Here is a 6,206-nt window from a genome sequence, read left to right on the forward strand (position 1 = left end):
CTTCAATTCAGAGATTTTAAGCAACATACATTTGACTTTGTGGCAGTGATCACTATTGTACAATAGTTACTCAAACCCAGGAGGCAGAGGCTGCAGTGAGCCAAGATAGCTCCACTGCACTCCAGCCTGGGTGACAGAGCGAGAGTCTGTCTCAAAAAAAACAAAGTTACTCATTTGTTCTGCAGAATCCATTTATTGCTGTGCTCACAGTAAAGTAAGCATCAAGATGGCAAAGCTCTTTGATGAAGAGCCAGGCGCATTCACACACACAGTGAGAAAGTTCTGGAAACAGGAGAAAACATCTTTAAGGCATATAGGCTAAACTTATATAAATATTGTTAGTGTTTGCCAAAACAGGGATAATCTAGTCAAATCAGAGATACAAAGCCAGAACAGAGAACTGGTAAGTCAAAAATTGTTAAGAATGTACACTGGTTGGGTGCGGTGGCTCATGCCTGTAATACTAGCACTTTGGGGAGGCTGAGGCAGGCAGATCGCTTGAGCTCAGGAGTTCAAGACCAGCCTGGGCAACCCTTTCACTACTGAAAATACAAAAAAAAAAAAAAAAAAAAAAAAATAGCCAGGCGTGGTGGTGCGTGCCTGTGGTCCCAGTTACCCTGGAGGCTGATGTGGAAGGATCACTTGAGCCCAGAGTGTGGGGTGGGGGTCGAGAGGCGGAGGTTGTGGTGAGTCTGGATTGCACCACTGCACTCCAGCCTGGGTGACAGAGCGAGACCCTGTCTCAAAAAAAAAAAAAAAAAAAAAAGTGTATCAAAAGGCCTAGAAGTTTGTTTCTCCAGGTAAATATGCCCTCCTTCATCTCTAACCTTTGTGAAATCACCCAAATGGAGACATCATGGCAAGGCCCAGACAAGGAAATGACAGGAATGTAGGTGGATAAGGGACGGGAATACTGCAGCACAATTCTAACACTAATCCCAGGTTTCAGTCCCAATGAGATTGCCTTCACTTCTGCCACCAGCCACAAGTGTGGAGGTCCCCAGGCTACTAGCTCCTCTGACCAACTGGCTACAAATCTGGGGGGTATCCACAACCCCCTCAGGTTTGATAATTTGCTAGAACAACTTACAAACTCAGGAGAATGTTATGATTATAGGCTTGTTACAAAGGATACAAATCGGGAGGACTAGACTAATGAAGACACAGGTAAGGCCGGTCTCCCATGCAGAGCTTCTGTGTCTTCTCTCTGTGAATTAGGCCGTGTCACCCTCCTGGCACATGGATGTGTTCACCAACCAGGAAGTTCCACCAAACTTTGGTGTCCAGGGTTTTCATTAAATAGGCACAATTGGTTGACTCATTTGCCACAGAATTGAACGCAATCTCTAGTCCTCCTACCCTCCGTGGAGGTTGGGCTGACTCTAAGGCCCAATCCTTTTATCATGTGATCTTTCTGATGACCAACCTCCCATCCTGAGTTCTCCCTCAGCATAAGCCCAGGTGTGATCCAAGGGGCTCATGAATAACAAAGATACTCATATTGTTCAGGAAATTCTAAGGATTTAGTTTCCCTCCTAGGAACCAGGGACAAAGGGCAGTCAAATTCTTTATTGTATCACAGAGACACAATAATATAATATGCCACAACAGAAGAGAGGTGAGGAATGTTGCCATGCTTTGAGAAGCCTATCACAAGAGCTTTCAGGAATTCACACTTAAATATTAATAGGTACATTACGAAAGAAATCATCCAAATACAGTCTTTTCTTATTATGGCATCTAGTTATTGCAGGAATTGAAAAATGGATGTAATAAAGCCTAGAATGCAATAAAGGAATTGGCATTCAAGTAGATGAGAGAGGTTGGGGAATATGTCAAGATGCAAACGTGAAAGAGCTGTCACGGTTTACTTACATTACAATCTCTGAGGATAGAACAGGATCAAAGATGGAGCCAGGAAGCACAGAGTAGTTTTCTTCTTCCCTAATCTCATCCCTTGTTTTCATTTTGCACTTTTAAAAATTTCCACATTTATATTCATAAGGAATTGATTTTCAGAATATAGAGATAATTCTAATCATTATTGTTTTTCAAATGGTTAGCCAGTTGAACCAATACCATTTATCATAATCAAGATGATCATATGGTTTACTTTCTTGGCTTACAGAGATGATAAAATTGAATATATTTTAAAATATAAAACTATCTTTAAAATTTGAATATATTTGAATATGATACATTTGAATACATTTTAAAATATAAGAATTATCTTTGTACTCCTGGTTAGTCATGGTGCATTTTTTTTAATACTTCATATTACATTTTTACCTTCTGGATTGAGACACTAGAATTCTTAAAAGTTCTTTCAGAAATTCTTCCTCTATTCAGTATGCCACCAGGAAACCTCTTATAACTAACCTTATAGAAGATACTTTTTGCTTTGTACTTTGTCCAATATCAAAGGAAACCTCCAAGTTCCAAGTAGGTCAGGCTACTAATACCCACAAATGAATTCTGATGAAATCATTACACAATAAACAGTAACTGTTGCTTATTACGTGCTTACTCCGTACTAGGCAGGACTGAGATAAGTATTATTTAAAATTTTAAGATTATTCTTAATTTCTTATCAAAAGTATACTGGTTTACAAAGTAATGAATAAAATAAAATTTTTTTTTTGAGACAGAGTCTTGCTTTGTCGCCCAGGCTGGAGTGCAGTGGCGCGATCTCGGCTCACTGCAAGCTCCACCTCCCGGGTTCATGCCACTCTCCTACCTCAGCCTCCGAGTAGCTGGGACTACAGGCGCCCGCCACCACATCCGGCTAATTTTTTGTATTTTTTAGTAGAGAACGGGGTTTCACCGTGTTAGCCAGGATGGTCTCGATCTCTTGACCTCGTGATCCACCCGCCTCAGCCTCCCAAAGTGCTGGGATTACAGGCGTGAGCCACCGCGCCCGGCCAAATAAATCTTAAACAGTATCCCTATAATAATGACAATGGTGAACTTATGTCTCTTTTAAAAAACTCTGCTTATAATGACAATTTCAAACATACACAAAAGCTGTGAGTATATAGTGAGTCTTGCTGTATACATCACAAAGTTTTAAAACCTGTCAAAAGTTGACCATATTCACTTAATCTACTTCTACCAGTTTTTCAGCTGGAGATCTTTTAAAGCAAATTCTACACATTGTACCATATCATCCATAAATTATTTTGCCTTACATCCCATTCTTATTGAGTCCCTGCAAGCTGAGAGCGGAATGCCAAAGCACAATTCACTGTTAAGAGATTCTGTGAAGGGTTAAAACAAACAGTCCAAATTCACAGTACTGCAAATGTCTGTAATTGCATAATCTGCAAAGTATATTCTTCAAGAAATCTTCTGTGCACTTGGTTTCCCTTAACTGAGTTTTTTTTCGTCTCAGACCAGATTAACTGATAAGAACTGACAGGCAGGGGAGAGAGGCGATGCTTAAGGTTATATATTTGGCAAAAAATTACAAGTGTAAATTGTGCTTGTTTCAATTAATCAGGTCCATTAATCAGAAAGTAGTCTTGGCATCCTCATAGAAAAATCACATAGCTTAACAAGAATTCATGACACCAAATTGCTGCACAGGCAGGTAGCATGAGTTCTTGGCAGGATCCTTTCAGCTGAGCTGTTTTCCACTAGAATGGTATCTGATATGGTTTAGCTGTGTCTCCACCCAAATCTCATCTTGAATTGTAGTTCCTTAATCCCCAGGTGTCATGAGAGGGACCTGGTGGGTGGTAACTGAATCATGGGGGGCAGGTTTTTCCCATGCTATTCTTGTGATAGTGAATAAGTCTCATGAAATCTCATGGTTTTATAAAGGGCAGTTCTCCTGCACACGCTCTTGCCTGCTGCCATGTAAGACATGCCTTTGCTCCTCCTTTGTCTTCTGCCATGATTTTGAGGGCCTCCCCAGCCATGTGGAACTGTGAATGCATTAAACCCTTTTTTCTTTATAAATTACCCAGTGTCAGGTATTTCTTCATAGCAGTATGAAAATGGACTAATACAGCTGGGTGCAGTGGCTCATGCCTGTAATCCCAGTACTTTGAGAGGCTGAGACAGGTGGATAATTTGAGGCCAGGAGTTCAAGATCAGCCTGGTCAATATGGTGAAACCCCGTCACTACTTAAAAAAAAAAAGGGCCGGGTGTGGTGGCTCATTCTTACAATCCCAGCACTTTGGGAGGCCAATGTGGGCAGATCATGAGGTCAGGAGATCGAGACCATCCTGGCCAACATGGTGAAACCCCGTCTCTACTAGAACTACAAAAAATTAGCTGGGCATGGTGGCGGGCGCCTGTAGTCCCAGCTACTCTGGAGGCTGAGGCAGGAGAATGGCATGAACCCAGGAGGCGGAGCTTGCAGTGAGCCGAGATGGCATCACCGCACTTTAGCCTGGGCCACAGAGTGAGACTCTGCCTCAAAAAAAAAAAAAAAAAAAAAAAAAAAAATTAGCCCTGCATGGTGATGGGTGCCTGTAATCCCAGCTACTTGGGAGGCTAAGGAAGGAGAATTGCTTGAACCTGGGAAGTGGAGGTTGCAGTGAGCCAAGATTGTGCCACTGCACTCCAGCCTGGGTGACAGAGCAAGACCATCTCAAAAAAAAAAAAAAAAGAAAGAAAGAAAGAAAGAAAAAGAAAATGGATTAATACACTAAATTTGTACCAGTAAAGAGGGGTACTGCTGTAAACACACTTGAAAATGTAAAAATGGGTAAAAGGTAGAGCTTAGAAGTTTAGAGGGCTCAGAAGAAGACAAAAAAATGTGGGAAAGTTTGGAACTTCCTCAAGACTTGGAGGGCTCAGAAGACGGAAAAATGTGGGAAACTTTGGAACTTCCTAGAGACTTGTTGAATAACTTTGACCAAAATGCTTATGCAAATTTCTGCAGCAGACTTGAATTTCTCCTTAGAAAAAAAATTTCTCATCACTTAATTCCCTGAGGTAGACAAATCCCTTCCCTTAGGCTGGCCAACTATATTTCTTTCTGAAGCTTCTAGGAGTCTGGCGATTCATCCCTCTATTAGGATCACCAAACCCCTTCAGGTGACCCTTTTAGACGGAGTCTAATGCCATCCCCTGCCATCCCTCTCTTATGCTGGCCCCACCTGTGGTCCACAGGAAACATGATCCAGTGCCCCTGGCAATCACGGAAGGCTGGCAGCCCTGAAACCGAGCTACCTCCCTTGTTCCACCATCAGGGCAGGTAGCCAGACTCCTGGTGTTCTTTTTTGTTGTGTATGTGTCTCTGTGTGTGTTTTTCCATTTCCAGAAATGAACCAGCTAGCAGCTCACTCTGTCCTCCAAATTGCAGGAGCATATATTCAGCTCCCTGACAGGTACCACTGAAGGCCCTTTCCCGGGGCTTGAAGAAATACCCTCACTGAATTTGATTTCCTCAAGTAATTGAAGAGCTTCCCCTTTACTGTTCCACTCAATGGCCCCTGCTTTATGGGGACACTTCCAGGCTGGGGATTGGAGAGGTGCTCTGCTACCTAAGGACTCTGGCCTGTCTCATTTTTTCGCCCTCTCTTCCATTTAGGAGGAGATTCAACCTTTTAGAAGCTCACTGTTTTGAGTAAGAGCCACTGTTTGCCAGATCCCAGCCCCCTCTGCCTCCATTATGTGGTTCATCTCTTCTATGGCTGCAGAGGAATTAACATCCCCGGAATCTCTAGTGAAGCTGCCTTCACATTCTCTTTCTGTTTGAACTTTCAGCCCACCTCAACCTGAGGCCATAGGCAGCTGGACTCCACCATTGCCACTGCCACCATCCCCAAAAGGCCAGGGGCTCTCATCCCAGTAGTAGTAATTAGTCTGTGATGCGGAATTCATAGTATTTCAACATTGGGTTCCAAAAAAGGAACCTGAGCATCCCTGGGTCTCGCTAACCTATGGGAATGTGCAAATGGGGCCACCTTAAGGTAATAACAACATTTCAGTGTCTCTTTCTCTGCCCAAGTATTTCTGGGGGCCTGAGGGAAATCTCACTTGTGCTCCTAAATCCAGGCACCCAGGCCGACGGCAACTCTCTCTCCACCTCCTGCTGAGCATTCCCCCAGGGAATTAAAGCCCTTCAGGCATCAGTTCTGCACTGGGCAGAGCAGTGTCTATGTCCAGTGGGGAAATGCCTTTCCCTCTCTTTTGTGTTCCCCTTCATTAAGGGGCCACCTAAGCAATGCCTGTGCACTCCAGCATGGTGCAG

This window comes from Rhinopithecus roxellana, chromosome 4 (assembly GCF_007565055.1).
Source record: "Rhinopithecus roxellana isolate Shanxi Qingling chromosome 4, ASM756505v1, whole genome shotgun sequence".
Classification (NCBI taxonomy): Eukaryota; Metazoa; Chordata; class Mammalia; order Primates; family Cercopithecidae; genus Rhinopithecus; species Rhinopithecus roxellana.